Source organism: Amblyomma maculatum, chromosome 1 (assembly GCF_055883805.1).
Source record: "Amblyomma maculatum isolate TAMU_Amacu chromosome 1, ASM5588380v1, whole genome shotgun sequence".
NCBI classification, from domain to species: Eukaryota; Metazoa; Arthropoda; class Arachnida; order Ixodida; family Ixodidae; genus Amblyomma; species Amblyomma maculatum.
Window position 1 is genome coordinate 430,746,933 of NC_139344.1, and position 21,893 is coordinate 430,768,825.

Here is a 21,893-nt window from a genome sequence, read left to right on the forward strand (position 1 = left end):
TGCCGGCAAAGAATATAATTGATCTGATTCCTGTACAGACCGTCCGGTGAAGTCCATGTGTACAGGCGCCTCTTGTGCTGTTGAAAATGAGTATTCGCTATGGTCAGGTTCCTTCCTTGACAAAACTCTACTAGCCTCTGCCCAGCTTCATTTGGCTCGCCAAGACCGAACTCGCCTATAATTCCGGATATTTCTTCACTCCCGTCCTTAGCATTCGAGTCTCCTATGTGAAAAACGACGTCTGATAATTGGGTGCGGTCTAAAAGGCATTGTAGGTCCGCATAAAATTTCTCAAATTCAGCTTTTTCAGCAGTAGTGGTCGGTGCATAGACTTGGATAACTGTTATGTTGAAAGGGTGACCTTGGATCCGAAGTGAAATCATTCGGTCGTTTTTGGGGTTGTACCCTAGCACTGCTTTGCCCATTCTTCTGTTTACTATGAGAGCGGCCCCATTCCTTCTCTTGGTGTCGTGCCCACAATAAAAGACATAGTGGTCGCCGGAGTTAAATTCTCCCATTCCAGTCCACTTGAGCTCGCTGATACCCAAGATATCAATGTTCAATCTGTCCATTTCTCGCTTCACAACATCCAGTTTACCTTGCGTCATAGATCTTACATTCCATGTTGCTATGTGATATATCTCCTTGCAACATCGGACTTCCCGGTCGCTTCCCGACACATGCACAACTGAGCGTCCTTTTGGCTTTAGCCCAGCCGCTTCATTCGTCCTGGATCTACTAGGAATCGCCCTTTGTTCATCCCCAGTAACATGTGGGACGCCTTCCAACCTGGGGGGCTCATCTTCCGGCGCCATATCATAAATGGTATTGTGACTGGCCATAGGGTTTTCTTGGCAGGAAATACTGGAGTGAGTTGCCATTACCTTCTACAGTGAATCACATTTTGTCAGAACTCTCTGCCGTGACCTGTCTATCTTGGGTGGCCCTACACAGCAGAGCTCACGACTTCATCGAGTTTCGCAAGCCCCTCCGCAACGACAAGGCAGTGATCCATGAAGGGGACAATCTTGTCATGGGACCCCAAAAACTGCGTTCCTCTTTAGAGATTCCAGAAACAGTTAAGAACTTTTTAAAAGAAGAAGAGTTCAGATTACCAGACTTTTAAGATATCGCCATATACTAGATAAATTCATGGGCAGGTAAGTGACTTGAGATGCACGTTTCGTAACGAACATTCCATTAGAGTGGTCTGTCTGTTTCTAAACGTTCCGCTAGGGTCAGCTATGGGTTCATGAGTTCATCTAAAATATGGTGATACCTCTAATAAACTAGTATCCTGACCTCCTTATCTTCTTGAAAACGCTCTTTAAACACGTTTCTCTCGCGTCGCTGAAAAAAAAAGAACTTTTCGTGGGGCTCCGACGACCAAATTACAAACTTTACTGCAAGGTTTTTTTCTTTGTTTTAACCTAGCGCACCATCGAAGCTATACTGTACACCACACTTGTGCTCAATGCATATACCAGACAGCTCATTAATCAATGGCAGTTTAGAAACTTTTTCACGGCTTTAGATTGTGGAGCTTGATTCGCTGCCGCGAATAGGTTTCCTGGCGGCGGGTTTACCATGACTCTGTGATTTAAGACATATGCCGAGTTTCAATATATTCATCTGGACGGCAGCAAGGCCACATTTTCTAACACCTTTGTTATAAGACCTTTGTTTTTTATTGTTTATGTCAGAACAATGGAGCCCAATTTACAAGCTACATTAGGTGTGGGTTACAAAAAATATTAAATGGAAGATTCGACCGAAAAAAATCGCTCGACCAAATTATAGTAAGAACGTGTGAAACCCAAACTCAGTGTATAATTCGGAATCATAATACGACCAAGATACATAAAGAGACGTTTTGAGAGAAATGCAAAGAAGTCGCTGCTCCGTAAGGCTGGAAATCAGGGGCTTAGAATCTAATGGGACAAAAAGTAATATCTCTCATAAAATGATGAAATTAAACCAAAGCTGTTTAAGCGTTTTAATAAATGTATTGCCTAAATTGCTCTTAAAGTGTTTCATATGGCTTTAAATCTTTCAGACTCGACACCATAGGAAGGTTTCATCTATTACTCAGACTATGAGAGCTGCGTGGTGGCGAATTTAGAGCTGCATGGCGAAGGAAATCGTAAGATATTGCTTTGAGTTTGCTAAACATGGGGGTCACGAAAAGTAGATAAATCCACAATGTCCTACTTATTTATTTCCAAGATGTACAAGCAAGATGCGCGAAATCAGCTCTGCCAAATTTCTTGGCCCGCGGAGGCGCGAGAGAGCCATCCACAGGATATCTCGTAATCGAAAATTTACAGAACTGTTCTCATTCAGACTCCCAGCTCAATTTTTACACTAAAAAAAAACTATAGATTTAAAAGTACAACAGAACCAAACAAAAGTCTCATATCTTAACGTAGAAAAGCGCGCATTTATGCAGAGACCGGGCTCAGAAAGCTAAACGGATGTACAATTGACTACTACTAGTTTTCCTCCAATAAGTCCGGCGGTAAAAGGAGCTTTTAGAAATACAAACATGGCCACTTTAATGTTTACCTTCAAAGCAGTCTCATGAATCTTGAAGGGGTTGCATTTTTTTATATCATTTACTGACAGAAATTTCCGCCAGTGCCTCACGTAGATGAATAAAATGTTCCCATTTTACCACCGCTACTTCCATTTCAGAGTGCACATTGGCGACTCAACGGGAACTAAAAGCTAACGTGTCGCAGAACTGCATCGACCATTTCGTCGACGTTTGTAGCGTGATTGTTCCACCACACAGCAGAGACCTCTGCCCAGATGATGAAGACGAAAATTAGCTACAAAGGTTGTGCACACAATATGTCATCGCCGCCGATAATCGCAATATACCAACAGAAAATAGTAAAACAAGTACCCTTAAAGGCTTTACAAAGTTGCTCTTACAAACGCTCTCTTAATACGCGGCAAATAACGAATACATCAGTTAATCTGCTGCTTAGCACAAACTATCCAGTCCTCCCCACGCAGCAGCGCTCACGATGCTGTTCGACATCACGAGCGCACTAACAATTCTTTAACGCGTGATTTGAATTAAGCTGAAACTCTGTGAACGGTAGTCTTGCCGGTAACAATCTGTCTAGCTGGGAGGCTTTAGTGTATGCATTAAATGAAATTTTGCACATGTGACAGCGGTTCTTGGCTACACCTTGAAGCATTCTATCTCGCGTATGTCTGTGGGCTGTTGCATACATGAACATTAGAGATTATTCTACACTGTCGAGCTGTCACCTGAACGCCATTAGCAGCCATGGATCACTGTCCCTCTAGGTTTGCTTAGAAACACTGTCTATGCGTCACGCTGCCCAGATACCTCTCTGATAAGCTCTCTATTCTGTCTTGCGAGAAGGCGTGCTTCAATTTGCTCCTAGTGTCCGCGAGAGAAGAGGGGCCGTAGTTGAAGGGGCGCGAGCGGCACAACACGGCTCAGTTCGGAGTAGCACCTTATCCGATGACGGCCGCAAATGCGATGCGCCGCCGTCTGTCATTGACTGCACGTTTGCGGCAGCACCGCCTCCTCATTTTCTAAGCAGCTATGATGCGCGTCGCTGCCTTGTCTCTATCTGCTTCATTTTCATGAAGCGAAACAGAAAGAGCGGTTTCAGGAAGACATCGGCTAAAACCGTGATTGCGTTTACTACTGCTGCGTACTAAAAAGAGTCGAAAGACGACTACTTTACTGGTTTATCGGTCGGGGAGAAAATTAGTAGCCTAGGGCAGTGAGGTCATGCGACCAAGGCGTATGTTGGATTAGAACTGGTTTCTGCGTTTCAGCGGTGTTATGACACATGGCCCGTGGTTAGTGAACCTGCACTGAACTACAATAGCAACTGGACTAGATCGGCAAGGTTACCTCCAAACACAATATCAATTTAAAAGTAGATCTACATCAGTAAAATTCAGGAATGATGAAATAAATAGTAAATGCTACATCCTATATAAGGCATATGGTCGTGTCGAATGCTTTAATTTGCACATTCTTCCTACGCCAGAAATTTTCTTCATGAACAGAGAGACTAATTTGTCTCTTAGCCAGTAATCTCAGCCAGAAGATTTATTTTCCCTAAGAGAGCGTATTGGATATAGTTAGACGGCCTCACTAGTACTGGTGAAAGTAACAAATGATAGGGTATTATGCACAGTCTCTAAAATATGGCATTATTCATCACTATTGATCAGAAACATGCATTGTAAAGCAATCTTGGTCAGAAATGTTTCAACAGTAGGTACGGCATGCTGTGAGCTATTGTGCGTTCTTTATGGTTTTACTATTATTACTGTTACGTAGTTTATTAATAATAATGATTGATTCATCTTTTCTATAACGAAGAAAATGTTTCTCCATCTGTTCGTTTATCCCTGCGCTTCTAGGTAGTGTAATGGGAACTGGGTATTACTCTTCTTTACATCTGACAATATAATATAGCAGTACTACGAAATTGCCTCATGCCACAAGTAAGTACTCTTAAAGGCTTGCATTCGTGGCAACAAATGATTTCTTAGAGTTGCATTTTACTGTTCCCAGCTTTTTTATAATATTTGAAAATGTTGCTAAACATTCGGCTTGACCAGCCCGATAAGGAGCGAACAAGAAATATAGAGGAATAGTGTAACTGTTCTCATCGTTATCACGCTGACTAGAATTAGTGCCGGACGACGTCCTCTGGCATAGCTTTCTAGTCAACATTGTCATGTGCCATCTCTGGCAGCCTAACTCCGGCCAACCCCATTGGACGAATGCAAGTGATTGCTAGGAGCTTAATCGCAAACTTGTCTTCCATTCATGATTCCTCCTCGGCATGATAATTATGGTCTGCTTGATTATTCTTCGGGCTGCGAGGCAGCCGAAGGATGGAACAGGTTACTTCGTATTATTCAGAAGTTGAGAGCAGTGTCCCAGATGACGATCACTTCAGCATCAAGATTTGTGAGCCAAGCCATTGCACCTTGCAAGTACTTTCTACTCTTCTTCGTGCTCGGCGAAGCAGCGCCAAAAGTCAACGTTCGCACAATATTAAAAAATCTGGAAGGCTGTAATCGCACTATTCTCCATCAATTGAATGAAGGCAGCTCAGATTTTTAAACGATATAGTTTCACTCCAATTTGCGTGCACAGTGCTAATTGTTCGGAGAATTAAAAGAACATTGTTTCCTGAAAATTCTTTTTCCATCAGCCAGCTTTTGATATATGTAGCCGGCTGTTTCTCATACCATAATGTTAGACACAATTTAGTGATAACATGCTTCGCCATTCTCCTACGTTTTGTTCTGTTATGCTTACGAAATGTTTTTCCGTGCAGTTTATAATCCTGGAAAAATTTTCTCTTTACTTAACCAGCCAATTTAAAAGAACTTCTCGTTGGGCGAGTTGGTGCATACTATTTTAGAAACAAGTTGCGCACAGAAGGACACACACAGGAAAAATAAACACAGGTAGGCAGAAAGAGCTCTTTCTGCCTACCTGTGTTTATTTTTCCTGTGTGTGTCCTTCTGAGCGCAACTTGTTTCTTCTATAATTAACCAGCCAAAGGACGAGACACAGAGAAGAAGAGAACAGGACAAGGCTGGACTAGCAACTGAATGTTTATTGAACGGAAGAAAACAACGAAGACTCCTTCCGAAAAGCACGCGCACAACCCAACCTGTGTCTCGTTCTTTGGCTGGTTAAATATGAACCCTACATACTTGCACAATTGTCAACCTTGTTAAATTTCTCTTTACGATTTGTTCACGTTTTCCTCAATTCTTCGGAGGATGAATCCATCCTCAGTCCGCAAGAAGCCCTAACATTTCCAGCAGCACGTGCATCAACTCCACGTATGCTCAATAGGCACCTGGGTAACGTTCAGATGCAGACATAAATAAACGAAGCACGCTATTAGCGAAGAAAAATTTTATCTTTACGATTTGTTCACGTTTTCCTCAATTATTCGGATGCTGAAGCCATCCTCAGTGCGCAAGAAGCCCTAACATTTGCAGCAGCACATGCCTCAACTCCACTTATGCTCAACGGGCACCTGGGTAACGTTCAGGTGCAAACATAAGTAAACGGAGCACTAGCGAAGAAAAATTTTCTCTTTATGATTTCTTCACATTTTCCTCAATTCTTCGGATGCTGAATTCATCCTCAGTCCGCAAGGATGCCTAACATTTGCAGCAGCACATGCCTCAACTCCACTCATGCTCAACGGGCACCTGGGTAACGTTCAGGTGCAGACATAAGTAAACGGAGCACTAGCGAAGAAAAACTTTCTCTTTATGATTTGTTCACGTTTTTCTCAATTCTTCGGATGCTGAATCCATCCTCAGTCCGCAAGAAGCCTTAATATTTGCAGCAGCACATGCCTCAGCTCCACTTATGCTCAACGAGCACCTGGGTAACGTTCAGGTGAGGACATAAATAAACAGAGCACGCTATTCTAGTTTGATTGCAATTCCCTGTTTCCTATTGGAGATAATGAAAGTTTATTTGTGCTTGAAAAAGTGCCTTAGCGTCGCCTGCAAGCCTGCATATTGCGCAGCTGATTGATTTAATTAGTAAAGGCGCGAAAAATGTTAAAGGCAATGACTTGCTCCGTTTACTTTTGTCCGCACCGGTACACTTGATTACCTAAATAACAGCGCTGGGAACGAGTCGAAACACGAAGAACGAAGAAGAAACACGGACGCAGGCACTGTGGCTGTTTGAGTAAATGCATATCGCACCATTCATTTGTTGAGCTTCGCAGAAAATGGTGTTAATGATATACCTCGAAAGCATCGATATCGGCGGTCTCGAAAGCCGACGAAACGTTGAAGTATGCGGACGAGCTGTCTCGAAGGCGTGCGACTATTAAGCAACCTTGGCGAGAAGTGTTAGCTTCTTTTAAATATATTTTACAAGCCGTACAGGTAAGTATATTGATACAATAAACAAGATCCACGTCTGCGATCAGTAAAGAGAACAGTTATGCGTAAACTTGAGCTCTGCCTTTAAGTGTATGACGCAATAGCGTAGGCTACCAGCCCAAATAAAAAGACCCGCTTTAACTAAGACGCATGATCGTGCCTGTGTGACTCAGGGGTAACGAGAATGAATTAAAGGGTCCTGGCAGGCTAATTCTGTTATCACCTTCCCACATAAATGAGAGGCCTGAGTTGGCAACTCCTGCAAAATTTAATGTCAGGCAACCCTATGTCCAGTTATTGCTCGTCCACGTCAACCGCCACCTATGACCTGCTATGCTGTGCTCGTGATGTTTGACTCAAAAAGCCATCGCCAGCGGATGGCCGCTGATGCCGGGAGCCGACGCCGGATATTCGGTGAGCGGGACCTTTAACGCTATCGCGTTAAAAAACGTGGCACGCAAGGATACCCTTTTACAGTTGTTTATGTTCCGACAGAGGAATCGTGCATGCATAGTTATGGGACTGATCGAAATAACTGCGATTGTGGAACCTGCATTAAAAATGGATCATGGTGACATAAGCTTTTTTATGCAGTAGCCTGTTGCTGGCGATGAAAAAATTTATAAGATATTGAAATGCAACCTAAAGCATTAAAAATCGGGAGGCATTTCAGTCCTAGAGTATGATGCGACTACATTGAGAGGAACATGAAGCGATGGCAATTATCACTAATAATGTGTGCACTGAGTAAGAAAGAACGCTTTTGAGCATTATCACAAGATATCTCAACAAAGCTAGATATTTATTATAAAGTCTTTAAAATTAGGTAAAAAGAAAACCATGTTGCTTGAAATGCGTGGGCAGACAGGGTTGCACACGGTGGCGAATTTTTGGAACTTATTCCTTAGACTAATGAAGTTACAATGTGATATTGTTACTGAGCGGTATTCGCTGGCCGTGCTGACGAAAAATAAGTGCTACAGACTCCCAGAAGAAGAAGACGCAGACGAGTGCTTGCTGTGCGAGTGCTGTGCTGTGATCATCCTCAGTGGTGTGGACAACTGCCGTACTGTAAATATCTCCCATAACATCTCTTTGTGGAGGTGAATCTTTCGATCCCCGTCCCAAGCTGGATCGCCGCAGTGGCCGACGCATCACTACCACAACTATGACTACTGACGCCGCTACATCTACTGCCGCCGCACCTGCTGTCGTCATGGCCCATCCCCGTGACCCCGGAACCTTCTGTGGGACCGACAACGTTGATGTCGACGACCGGCTGGCCCTGTACGAACGAGTCAGCAAGCGCACCAGCTGGGATCCCACACTTATGCTTGCTAATATTATCTTTTACTTGACTGGGACAGCGCGGGTGTGGTTTGAGACCCACGAAGAGGACCTCACATCATTGGATATCTGTAAGCAAAAGCTGCACGACCTCTTCGGAAAGCCCATTGGCCGTCACCTTGCCGCCAAAAGGCGCTCGCTTCTTGCGCGCAAACGTCTACAGAGTCTTCATCACTTATACACAGGACGTCCTATCCCTGTGCCGCAAAGTCGACCACGCCATGCCTGAGGAGGATAAAGTCGGCCACATAGTAAAAGGCACTGCCGACGATACTTTCAACCTCCTTTTATGCAGGGATTGTTCCACCGTGGACTCTGTACTGCAAGTGTGCCGACGTTTCGTACAAGCGAAACAGAGGTGCACATCTCATCGTTTCGACCGTCTACAGAACACGGCTGCAAGCTCTTCCTGTGCCGATTCTCCGCCTCCTCGACCGCCAAATAATGACACCACTTTGACCCGCATCGTCCGCCAAGAGCTTGAGGCAATGACTTTGGCAGCTTCACTCTCGCATACCCCCGACAATACCTTGGCAACAATATCACTCATTCAGGCTGTTTTTCGCCAAGAGGTTGCCAATATGGGTATTCCTTCTACCTGCCGCACCGACACCGTGGATTCAGGACCTGCCCCTCCAGTAATTGCAGCTGCCTCACCCACCGCCGGTTTCTCGCCCCGATATCGGTACCGCAATCCGAATGAGTGGCGTACCCATGATAATCGTCCCATCTGCTTTACTTGTTCCTGCGTTGGCCACATTTCCCGTCACTGCCGTAGCCGTTGGTACACGCCATCTCGTCAATTCACCTATGTCGACCGCCGCGGAGACAATGCTCCTCGCTATACCTCACCTCGCCCCGACCAGACCACTGTTGACTCCGGTGTCCCTGCTCGTGGTGCCAACCGTTCACCATCCCCGCAGATCCGACGCTCGCGTTCTCCTCTTCCTCGCCGCCATTTGTCGCCGTCCTATTCCAGCCACATACCGGAAAACTAGTCAATGCAGCTCCCGGAGTTGACACTGCATTTGTGACCCTGACTGAAAAACCTCCGCTGACCCCTGCTCTACAAAATAATCGCATCGACGTCCTTGTGGATGGTGTTCCCGTTTCTGCTCTCATTGATACCGGCGAACAACTGTCAGTTCTGAGCTCCTCATTTCGCCGTCGCCTGCAAAAAGTCCTTACTCCACCCGTCTCGCCCACAGTTCGCGTCACCAATGGAAGCCCTGCTGTCGTGGTTGGCACGTGCACAGCGCGAGTTACCATTGGTGGTCGTCATGCTTCAGTGTTGTTCACCGTCCTCCAAGAATGCCCCCACGACGTTATCCTTGGCATTGACTTTTTAACAGCCCACTCTGCCCTCATTGACTGCTGATCCGGCCTACTTCGCTTGGACCTTTCGCTCTGCTCTGAATACCCTTCCTGCTCACCCCGCCTTCGATCAGCACAGTTCTGCCGCCTTCCTCCTGAAACTGCTGTTTACATCTCTATGTCACCATTCCCAACTGTCCCAGACTGCGACTATCTCGCGTGTCCCCTTACTGATGTCATCTTGCAGCGGCACGTCACCCTTCCTCATCTGATTGTGCATATCTCCCAGAGCAATGCCACTCTCCCGGTCCCTAACTTCAACTTATCAACTCAAGTTCTGCCCGAGGGAATTTCCCTAGCAGAGCTGTCGCCGATGATCGATTGTGCCATTTCAGCTCTGACTACTGATAATCCAAATGCCGTCCCTGCCACACCTCCCTCGTCCTCTACATCGCGCCCTCATCCTGTTAAAAGCATGATTGCAGCTGATCTCCAGCCTGAATTCGCCACAGAGTTAAAACAGCTTTTGCTAACCTACAGTGACCTTCTTGACTTCGGTACCCGCCCATTAGGTCAAACCACAGTTGTCAGTCACCGCATTAACACCGGTGACGCCAGTCCTATTCACAGGCGGCCCTATCGTGTTTCGCTTGCCGAGCGACGCGTCATCCAAACAGAGGTTGACAAAATGTTGGCGAACGACATAGTTGAGCCTTCGAGTAGCCCCTGGGATTCCCCTGTTGTGTTGTTCAAAAAGAAAGATTAGAGTTGGAGATTCTGCGTCGACTATCGTCATTTAAAAAATATAACCAGAAAAGATGTGTATCCTCTTCCGCGTATAGACGACGCACTTGATACTTTGCACGGAGCCAGCTACTTTTCGTCCATCGACCTTCGTTCCGGCTACTGGCAGATCTCTGTCGACGAGAGAGACCGTGAAAAAACAGCGTTCATCACCCCTGACGGCTTTTAAAAATTCTGTCATGCCTTTTGGCCTTTGCAATGCCCCAGCAACCTTCGAACGAATGATGGACTCTTTGCTCCGAGGCTTCAAGTGGACCACTTGTTTGTGTTATCTTGACGATGTAATAGTTTTCTCGTCTACATTTGAAAGCCATCTCCGTCGCCTTTCTACAATCCTACCGCTTTTTCGCCGCGCGGGAATGCAACTCAACTCCAAAAAGTGCAGCTTTGGTCACCGACAAATCAAAGTCCTTGGTCACTTGGTTAATGCTGCCGGCGTTCAGCCTGACACCGACAATATTCGTGCCGTCAGAGATTTTCCCACTCCACGTTTATCCAGCGATGCTCGAAGCTTATTGGCCTATGTTCTTATTTCCGACGATTCGTCCCGAATTTCGCAGCGCTAGCTCGTCCTCTCACCAAACTCCTAAAGAAAGACGTTTCATTCTCCTGGGGGCCTGAACAAGTTGCAGCTTTCTCGGAACTTATTGCTGCTCTCACAACTCCACCCGTCTTGGCCCATTTCAACCCATCTGCCAATACTGAACTCCGCACCGACGCAAGAGGCCATGGCATTGGAGCTATACTTGTCCAGCGACAACACGGCCACACAAGGGTTATTGCGTATGCCAGCCACCTCTTATCTATGTCCGAACAAAATTACTCTATCACAGAGCGAGAGTGCCTGGCACTCGTTTGGGCTATCACAAAATTCCGCCCTTATTTGTTTGGCCGGCATTTTACTGTTATAACAGACCATCATGCCTTGTGTTGGCTTTCCATCCTCAAAGATCCTACAGGCCGTTTGGGGCGCTGGACGCTTCGATTACAAGAGTATACATTTTCCGTCGTGTACAAGTCCGGCCGGCTTCACCAAGATGCAGGCTGCTTGTCCCGTCATCCCGTCGACTCCCCTAGTCCTACCGACTCTGATGATGACGCATGTGTCTTGTCTGTGTCGGCCTTTTCTAACATTGGTGACGAACAACACTTAGATACTTTGCTCCATTCCATTATCCTACGTCTGACCTATGACCGACCTGATCCATCTATTGCCTTATATGTACTCCACGAGAACACCCTATACCGACGCAATATGCGACCAGACGGCGCAGACCTTTTGCTCGTCGTTCCTCAACATCTGCGTTCCACCATCCTTGACCAGTTTCATGATGCTCCTACGGCTGGCCACCTGGGTGTCTCCCGCACATACGACCGCCTGCGCCGACGCTTCTACTGGCCGGGGCTCTACCGCTCCGTCCAGCAATACATTGACGCATGTGAATTGTGTCAGTGTCGAAAAAAGCCCACAATTTTGCCTTCAGGCAGTCTGCAGCCGATCCCCATACCCACTGACCCATTTTCCCGTGTAGGTGTTGACCTTTTTGGGCCCTTTCCAGTTTCCGCCTCAGGGAACAAATGGATCGCCTTTGCCATCGATTATTCTACGCGGTATGCTATTACCAGAGCCGTCCCGACCAGCTGTGCCACAGACGTCGCTGACTTCCTCCTAGAAAACGTGATTCTACATCATAGTGCCCTTGTGAACTACTAACTGACCGTGGCGGCTACTTTCTGTCGCAAGTGGTTGACAAAACTCTCCGTCCGTGCTCCGTCCGTAACAAATTCACCACCGCCTATCACCCCAGACCAACGGCCTCACGGAACGCCTAAACCGTACCCTCCATGTATGTGTCTGACGACCACCGGGATTGGGACGTTCATCTACCCTTTATGACATTCGCCTACAATTCATCTGTCCATTTTACCGCTGCATACTCCCTATTTTATCTGTTATTTGGCCGCCACCCGTTACTGCCCCTCGACACCTCACTACCCGCGGCAGACGCCACCAGTACTTACGCCAGTGATGCCGTAGCCCGCGCTCATGATGCCCGCCGGATAGCTCATGCCAGGCTCTCTGCATCCCAAGACTCTCAAAAGTTCCGGTACGACAGTCGCCACCGTGATGTCCACTACCCTCCTGGTCACTCGTCTTGCTGTGGCTCCCATGCCCTCACGTGGGCTTGTGTGAAAAACGTTTGCCCCGCTACGCAGGCCCTTACCGAGTTGTGCGCCCCGTGACAGACGTCACATACGAAGTTGAATCTGTGCCTCCGAAATCCTCGCCCACAGCGCCATCCTCTGAAATAGTGCATGTGCCCCGCCTGAAGCCCTATTATGCACGTTCTGTTTCACAAACGTAGAACGCACCGGGACTGTGCTTTTCCCGAGGGGGGGGGGGGGGGGGGCAGTGTTACTGAGTGGTATTCGCTGGCCGTGCTGACGAAAAAGAAGTGCGACAGACTCCCAGAAGAAGAAGACGCAGACGAGTGCTTTGCTGTGCGAATGCTGTGCTGTGATCATCCTCAGTGGTGTGGACAACTGCCGTACTGTGAATATTTCCCGTAACAATATTTATGCGAGTGACAGGACACTAGTGGCTGCGATTCACCGTATACACGACGGGATGGACACACTTCCAATAGCTTCGAAAGTCATTTGCTCTTGTTCTGCGTAAACCACTATCTCGACAACCTCGCTTTGTCCCTTAACCGAGAGAGTGGCGGCGGCGTGTTTGAACTGAAGGGCAAGTCGGTGCCTGTGAGTGAAGGTGCACTAGGGGACCTGCTTCAAAATCGTGCACTTCTAGTTTTCACCTCCTTTCCCTACAACTCATAAAATAGGCGGCTTCCGACGCCGCTTGTACAGACTGACGGTGCACGAACGGTGCATGAAGCCCCATCCCATCTCTGCAGCATGGCTCGTTCGAGCGGCGGGATAATTAATAAAATGGAACGTACCCAAAAACGGTGTACCCTAAGCCACATCATGAAAATGCACGTTCACAACGTTTGCAGCGCCGAATGGGGCCAGCTTACCCACAGCTTCCTATATTGCCCATGTTCGGTCATGGGCGCTAAAATAAGGGATGCCGACCGTCTCGTACAAGGCTGCGGTGGAAGGAGGAAAAGTGCTGCATCGGCGGTCTCTCGCTGCAGTGAGATATCGGCCATTAGAGTGCGCCACTATTAGCAGCCCACTTTTGGCGGGGCTATGCTTTCTGCCCCTTATGCTGCCGTTCCTATATGGAACTGTCGTACGGAGTGAGATATCGCTGCCTCTGCGAGTAGTAAAACACTGAAAGATAGGCCTGTTTTATATTTAAACACATATTGAGGCACAGTTAGCAACTTTCATGACAGTAACTGTTAAGTTCACCTAGCATCAGAACGCATAGACACGCATTGTCTGTTTAAGGAGCTATTGATACGGCATCACAGAAGCCACAGTGGTAGGTAGCTTCTTCTGACAAAGAACAGTTTATATCTCTTGTCGCCAAAATCGATTACTTGGTTTCATGATAGGGACCTCAGTTTGCTAAGGAAGGCCGATGCCTGGTAATCAACTCGCACATTCCATTCGACAGCAACTCTACACAGAAATCCTAATCCACTGTCTTGAAAATGTTTTTATGCCCGCTGCTGTGTTCATAAATAAAACGCCCATCAGAGAGGAGGTATCACTCTTCTGTGCTACTAAATACGAATTTCAGTATTGAGGTCCATATAGGAACGTTCATTTAACAAAAAAGAATAATTTATATTCAACGAGCATCCTACATGCATCGAAATAAACTGCTTCTGGCAGGCGCACCATTCAAAAACGCGCGAAATGGGCGACAAAAATTTCACCCAGCAATCAGTCTGCCTCTGGCGTTCGCAGTTTGTAAATGTTACACTACCTGTTACTACAAAACACCAAAGGCAAAAGAAGACAACAAAAACTACAAATCAAATATGATAGTAACAAGATGTGTTTTCCTGGTTACGAAAGCATTTAAAGAACGTTTTCTTCGAATAAAAATTCAGTTACGAAACAGCACTTGTGTTGGGTCTTTCTTCGTTCGTCTCGTTTTCCAGTGCTGTTTTCACTACGAACCTTTTCATCAGCCTCCACATTTAAGCCCCATATGTGAGTACAGGTAAGATGCAACTGTGGTATACTTTTCTCTTGAGCGATACTACAAAGATGCCATTCATATTCTTCAAATAGTTTTCCTATTCCTTTCATTCAAATTTTATGCTCCTAGTTGTTTTTCTATCAATAGAAGGATCTGCGATTACTACCTGTACTAAGTAAATATATTCGCTTACACCTTGCAGTGTTACGCTACCTATTGCAAAAGTGCTGTTCCTTCCCGAGGCTGCTGAATATTATCTTAGTCTTCCGCATATTGATTTCCATGCCTACCTTTCTCTGTGGGTCGGCAACCATTCTTTGCATTTCATCACCCGACTTAGCAAGGAAAATTCATCAGCGAATGGCAGATTACTGAAGTATTTATCATCAACCACTATCCATAAATGCTCACATTAAAAGTATCAGCATACTTATATGCAAGCTATGAATAGTACTGGGAAGATCATGCGTCATTGCCTAACACTTTCTTTATGGAAATTTTGTTATCTTTATGCAGAACTATAGTTGGGTTTTGCATTCATTATAGATATTTTCCAGTACCTTCACATGCGGCTCGTCTACATGGTGATTTTGAAATCCAGTCATAACTACTGAGGCTGCAACAGATTTAAATGCTTTATTTCAAATTACTGAATGCTAGTTTTGAGGGCTGGCTTTATTGCGAGCATTTTTCTATCGCCTGGTTTGTGGCACGGATATGACCAATAATAAAGTGCTCTTTCAAAAAACCACGTATTGATCTTTTGCTTGATTGAAGCCTAAGGCTATCCTGATTTTGTTAATGACTGCCTTAGTAAATACCTTATACCTACGAGATTGCAAGCTAACTGGTGTGTAATTGCTCAAGTACTTAGCACCCATTTTATACGATTTAAGATAGTCTTAACGTTATGCAATGATTCCGGCACCGTCTATGACACCAAACATTGCGTATACAGGCTGGCCAGCTTTTCTTGCGCAATATCCCCGTACTTCAAATCTGTAGTTACCTGATCCTCCCTAGTTTCTAAAGCTTTCTTAATATCCGCCTTCGTCATTAGCAGAACGTCTGTCTGCTTTTCACTACTGCCAAACTCATAATTGTTCTTACTACTTTGGCTATTGTATAGGTCATTACAAAACTCCTCGGTTACTTTTGCTATCTTGTCCATATTCGTGATGGCATTGCCCGCCTTATCCTTTAGCGCATGCATCTGATTTTTGTCTGTGCCCAATATCTTCTTCACTGTTTTAAGATGCTCCCGGTATTAGCGCACTATCGATTGTCTCTGTTATACAACCTTATGCCAGACATTTTGCACTTATTGATTACCTTTGATAGCTCTGCCCGTCTATCCTGTCTGCTGGGTATGGAGCTTTCATACTTTGGCATTTCTCAACCAAAACTTTCTCAACCAATTTACAGGTATGTTCTCCAAAATCATACCTCTTTTTTTAACCGCGCCCTTAGTAATGCTATCTCTGAAGGCATCATTCATCTTTTGTACACTAAAGTTATCAACCTCAGTAAAATTGAAACTCGACTTTCATTTTGGTCAAATGTTATGAGGTGAATTTTGGGGTCCTGAGGTCCAAATTGAGGAAACTCCCTATCTTCATTTGGCACTACTCTAATTAGGTTACACATAAATTTCGGCCAAATGCTGAATATGTCAAATTCCGGGGGTTCAGGGGGCCCAATTCTGGTAGTAGCAGGCAGTGAAAACTTGAAGACCACCATGAATAGGGCCCCTGGAGAATATATTGCTCTTTAGCACCATATTGAAAGAAAACCATAGAAAGCTAACGCTTGAAACTATAAATTCAAAACTAACTAAATCTTTCGCAATTGCGAACTATTTTGGAAGGTTATACGTGTTATGAATGACTATGTTTATAATAAGTGAAAATAAATGGCGACTGATTTTCACGAAATGTCTTTTCCTGGAAATTGCATCCGGAAATCATAGTCTTTGACGCTCTTCGGACTTAGAACAGACAATATGGTCTACATAACAGAATGTCGAAGATACCCAGCCATATAAACACGAAAAACTAGTTGCAAATGAGAATATTTTTTGCCGTTTTATTAGGGCTAAAAATAGACTCATTTTATATATGTGTTACTGTGCCTTGTTTATGGCAACGCTCGTTAATTTTTCCTTGCTTTGTAATCGATTTTAGAGTGCATGTTTGAAGTTAGTTATTAGTAATGATCATATTGTTTGCCCTCCTGGAAAGCATAAGCTTTATTCTGATGGAAGTACTATGGCAGCCTACTATAGCTGAGGCAATAAATACTGAGCCAGTCCATCAAGCTGCCACATCCCTCCTACTAGCGATATTTCCAATGGAGTCGAAAGAGAAAGCGACCGCCTACTGGGCAATGTCAGATAACGATAAAGGAACGTTGTCGAATATGTTCAAAGCGCTTTTTACAGAATTAATAGAGTAATTAGCGTTGTGAAGTTAAACCCCATTGGCTGGTATTATAAAAGCAGATACACAATATATTTTCATCCGAGGACCGAACTAATCGCTGATAGATAACTATTGCCCGCTTTTTACATTTATATTTCAGGTCGGTAACGTTTCTTCTTTCCCATTGGCGATCACATATTATTCAAAATGGACGCCTCGCATTTTCGGAGCAAGACAGCTGTCGAGACAGCAACACAAAGAAATGATTGCCTAGGTAATCATCCTCTTTCTTCCGAAAAAGTTCACGGAAGCACTGTGGACGTAACAATTGCCTGTAGGTTATGTTTCACAACGGTCGCGACCCTCCTCAAAATGAAAGGGATTTGCTAGCCCAATATCATTGATTCTCTGGTAATGTATTTTTTAAACTGCATCTCTTCAGCCCAGACACCTGCTTGAAATTTATCAAAATTGCCGCTTGTCAGTGTACACGCCGTGGAACCCTGGACAAATCGCAGCTGTTACCGATATATAATTGAATGTTGTCCTACGTGCTTCCGTCAGCTTGTCCAGGGCTGATATTTACTTAAAAGCGAAAAATAACTTTAAAACCGCAGAAGGCACTCATTTTTTTTTCCAGTGCTTCTCTGGCAGAAAAATGGGACGAGACACGCGAAACTAAACCTTAAAAAATTTAAACATCATGTGCAGGCGAATAATTTCTCTAGATGCCGCGCTGTGAGGCGCTTCGGGCTCCACAAATATCAAGCTCCCCGGCGTCCTTCAGTGCTCTTCGAGCCTTTCAGAGGATGACAATGAAAACATTGCGTGGTGTTGTTTTCGCTGCAACCTGTCTGGCAGGCATAGATGTCGGCAAATTGGGCTCACCAGGAGGTCCTCTGAACATGCCTCTCGAGCCAGTGGACAGCTTTAAGGTATATATAGCCTGCGCTTCTCCCTCACTAGACATGCCTTTTCATGTGAAGAGGAAATATGCACCCTGTATTTGCGACAAGTATTAAAACTTACAGAAATGATCGCATGGTCAGAAGTATGATTGAGATAGGTTTTTGGTTCCAAGGCGCGTGGGGAAAAAGAATTAAAAAGCAATTGCAGCATATTTCAAATACGCCTAAAATCTATTCCGATAAAGGCCAAAACGTTTTCGCAACTATCGTATCAATAGAAGTGGACCAGTGTAACCCTTTCGCGGTGTCTATATATGTTAGTCCGCTGAACTGGCCCCGCATACCAAAGGGCGTAGGTTTGGTCGAAGACACACGGACCGCCTTCCGATTGAGGTGCACACCAAGGCGCCCGTGTACTGGGCCAACTCCAGCGCACAATGAAGAAGCCCAGGTGGTGGAAGCTTTCGGTGCACTCCTGCTCTATGGCGTACCTCGTTGCCCTTAAAAGGTAAACTGGATATCGTCAAGCGAGAAATGGACAGATTGAACATTGATATCTTGGGTATCAGCGAGCTCAAGTGGACCGGAATGGGAGAATTTAACTCCGGCGACCATTATGTCTTTTATTGTGGGCACGAATCCAAGAGAAGGAATGGGGTCGCTCTCATAGTAAACAGAAGAATCGGCAAAGCAGTGCTAGGGTACAACCCCAAAAACGACCGAATGATTTCACTTCAGATCCAAGGTCACCCTTTCAACATAACAGTTATCCAAGTCTATGCACCGACCACTACTGCTGAAAAAGCTGAATTTGAGAAATTTTATGCGGACCTACAATGCCTTTTAGACCGCACCCAATTATCAGACGTCGTTTTTCACATAGGAGACTCGAATGCTAAGGACGGGAGTGAAGAAATATCCGGAATTAAAGGCGAGTTCGGTCTTGGCGAGCCAAATGAAGCTGGGCAGAGGCTAGTAGAGTTTTGTCAAGAAAACAACCTGACCATAGCGAATACTCATTTTCAACAGCACAAGAGGCGCCTGTACACATGGACTTCACCGGACGGTCTGTACAGGAATCAGATCGATTATATTATTTGTCGACAGAGATGGAGAAGCGCTATACAAGCAGTAAAAACAAGGCCTGGGGCCGATTGTTGCACCGATCATCAGCTGCTTGTTGCCAAGATTAAGCTTCGGTTGAGGAAAACGCAGAAAACTAGAAGGCCTTTCAGGTATAATCTGGATCAAGTTCCATTAGAATATGCTGTGGAAGTGAGGAATCGATTTCAAGAATTAGATCTAGAAGACAAAGAGCCCGAGGAGATGTGGACTGATGTTCGTGATATAATACAAGAAGTTGCTACTAAGGTAGTTCCAAAGCAAAAGAAATGCAAGAAAGCAAACTGGTTATCTGAAGAGGCTTTGCAAATAGCTGAGGAAAGGAGGATGGCAAAAGTTATGGGGATAGAGAAAGATACAAGGTTCTCAATGCGGATTTTCAGAAAATAGCAAGGAGAGATAAGAATGCCTTACTGAACATACAGTGCCAAGCAGTTGAGGACAACTGCCAATTAAGGAACACAAGAGCTCTGTATAAGACAATCAAAGATATCAAAGGAAGCTTCTGTGCTAAGATGGGCGTGATAAAGGACAAGCCAGGCAAGGACCTCACTGAAGCCGCAGAGATAAAGAAGAGGTGGCAGGAATACACAGAAGATCTGTACAAGAAGGACCCGAATGTGCAAACCCAACATAAGACGGTTGTGATCACTGATCTCGAGCCGGGCATCCTGAAGAGTGAAGTTGAATGGGCCTTAGCCAGCCTTGCTAAGAACAAAGCTAGCGGAATTGATAGCATTCCAGCTGTCTTGCTTCAAAACCTCAACCATGACGCTGTTAACATTCTGCATACATTATTTCAGAAGATTTGGACAACCCTGCAGTGGCCCCAGGATTGGAGGAGGTCAGTGTTCATCCCCATTCCACGAAAGGCAGTGCCAAAGATTGTTCCAACTACCGCACGATCGCGCTTATTTCGCAAGCTAGCAAGGTGATGTTGAAAATCCTCCAAGGTAGGCTGCAGCAGTATGTGGAACGGGAGCTTAAGGACGTGCAAGCTGGGTTTCGCAAGGGCAGAGGAACTAGAGACCAAGTTGCCAACCTTCGCTGGATCATGGAAAAAGCAAGAGAGTTCCAGAAACCCATCTACTTCTGCTTTATTGAATATGCGAAAGCGTTTGACTGCGTAGATCACAGCAGATTGTGGCAAGCTCTCCAAGAGATGGGAGTTCCAATTCACCTCATCTGTCTCCTCAGGAACCTGTATGAAGAGCAAGAGGCCACAGTCAGAACTGGGCATGGTCTTACTGATTGGTTTCTGATTGAGAAAGGAGTGAGGCAAGGCTGCATACTGTCGCCCTGCCTATTTAACCTATATGCAGAGCGCATCATGAGGAAGGCTGGTAATAGACGAGTCTTCAGCTGGAGTGAAGATTGCGGGAAAACGTATCAACAATCTTAGTTATGCGGATGATACCACTTTAATGGCAGAAAGTGAAGCGGAACTCAAGAGACTTCTGATGCGCGTACAAGAAGAGAGTGAGAAGTTTGGGCTTAAACTGAACATTAAAAAAACAAAGATTATGGCGTCTTGTCCTATCAAGTCCTGGAGCATCACTGGACAAGAAGTGGAAGCTGTGACAGATTTTCTCTTCTTGGGCTGCAAGATTACCTCGGAAGGAGACTGCAGCCATGAAATTAGGAGACGCCTGCTTCTGGGAAAGAGAGCAATGGTTAGCCTTGACCGCCTAGTAAAGAGCAGAGACATTAGTCTGCCAACCAAGATCAGTATAACTCATGCTATGGTCTTTCCAGTTGTGATGTATGGATGCGAGAGTTGGACTGGGAAAAAGGCTGACCGGCGAAGAATCGACAAGTTTGAATTGTGGTGCTGGCGAAGGCTCTTGAGAGTTCCTTGGACTGCCAGAAGATCAAATCAGTCAATATTGTCGACCATAAACCCTGACTGCTCATTGGAGGGTCAAATTCTAAAGTTAAAGCTCAGCTACTTTGGTCATCTGATGAGAAGAGAGGAGTCGCTGGAGAAAGATTTGATGTTGGGAAAGGTTGAGGGTCGCCGGAGAAGGGGTAGGCAGCGAACGCGATGGTTAGATGGCATCCTCGAGGCACTGCAGATGAAGGTATGTGATGTTAGGAAGATAGTGAGAGACCGGAAAGCGTGGCGTGACATGGTCAATAGGGTCACGAAGAGTCGGACACGACTGAACGACTGAACTGAAAATGGAAATAATCATCAGCTGACTAGAAAGGAACGCCAATCAGTTTATCCAATTGGTTTGAGGCGAGCGAGACCAAGCTGAGACGATGCAAAGGGAAGAGGAGAGGCAAGGACTTGAAGGGTAGAACGCATTTACCCGAATGACTCTTATGACAGCAAATTGAATTTTGTGCAAACGTAAATGTTGGTGGATATATTAGGAAGGGAGCCAAAAATGTTAAGGCTGCCAAGAATTTTCCTAATTCAAGATCAGAGGGATAGTCATTTGTACTATGCACACTTAACAGGAGCAAAAACGGTGATGACGGCGATAATTAATTCGCATCGAACTGTTTCATTTTCTTTTATTTAACTTCAAGAACCGAGGGCATTGAAGAGGAGACGGGCAGTATACAGTGGTTTTATACACAAATGAGGAGGTGGAAACAACTTTATTTATTGCATTACTAAGCGTCAAGAATGGCCTGAGCGAGGGTAACCAACGCCAATTGATCTTTCAGCTGATCAGAGGCCAACCAAGCCCGCCACGTTGAGGGAGGAGGTCGGGGAAAGAGAGGATATTGAATTGCAACAGGACATGAAAACATGCAATGTTCTAGTTTCAATAGTGTTCACAAAAATTGGGGCATGCGGAGGAATTTATGACACGGTATAGAAACACGGTACAGTGCCAAGCAGTTGAGGACAACAGCCAATTAAGGAACACATGAGCTCTTTATAAGACAATCAAAAATATC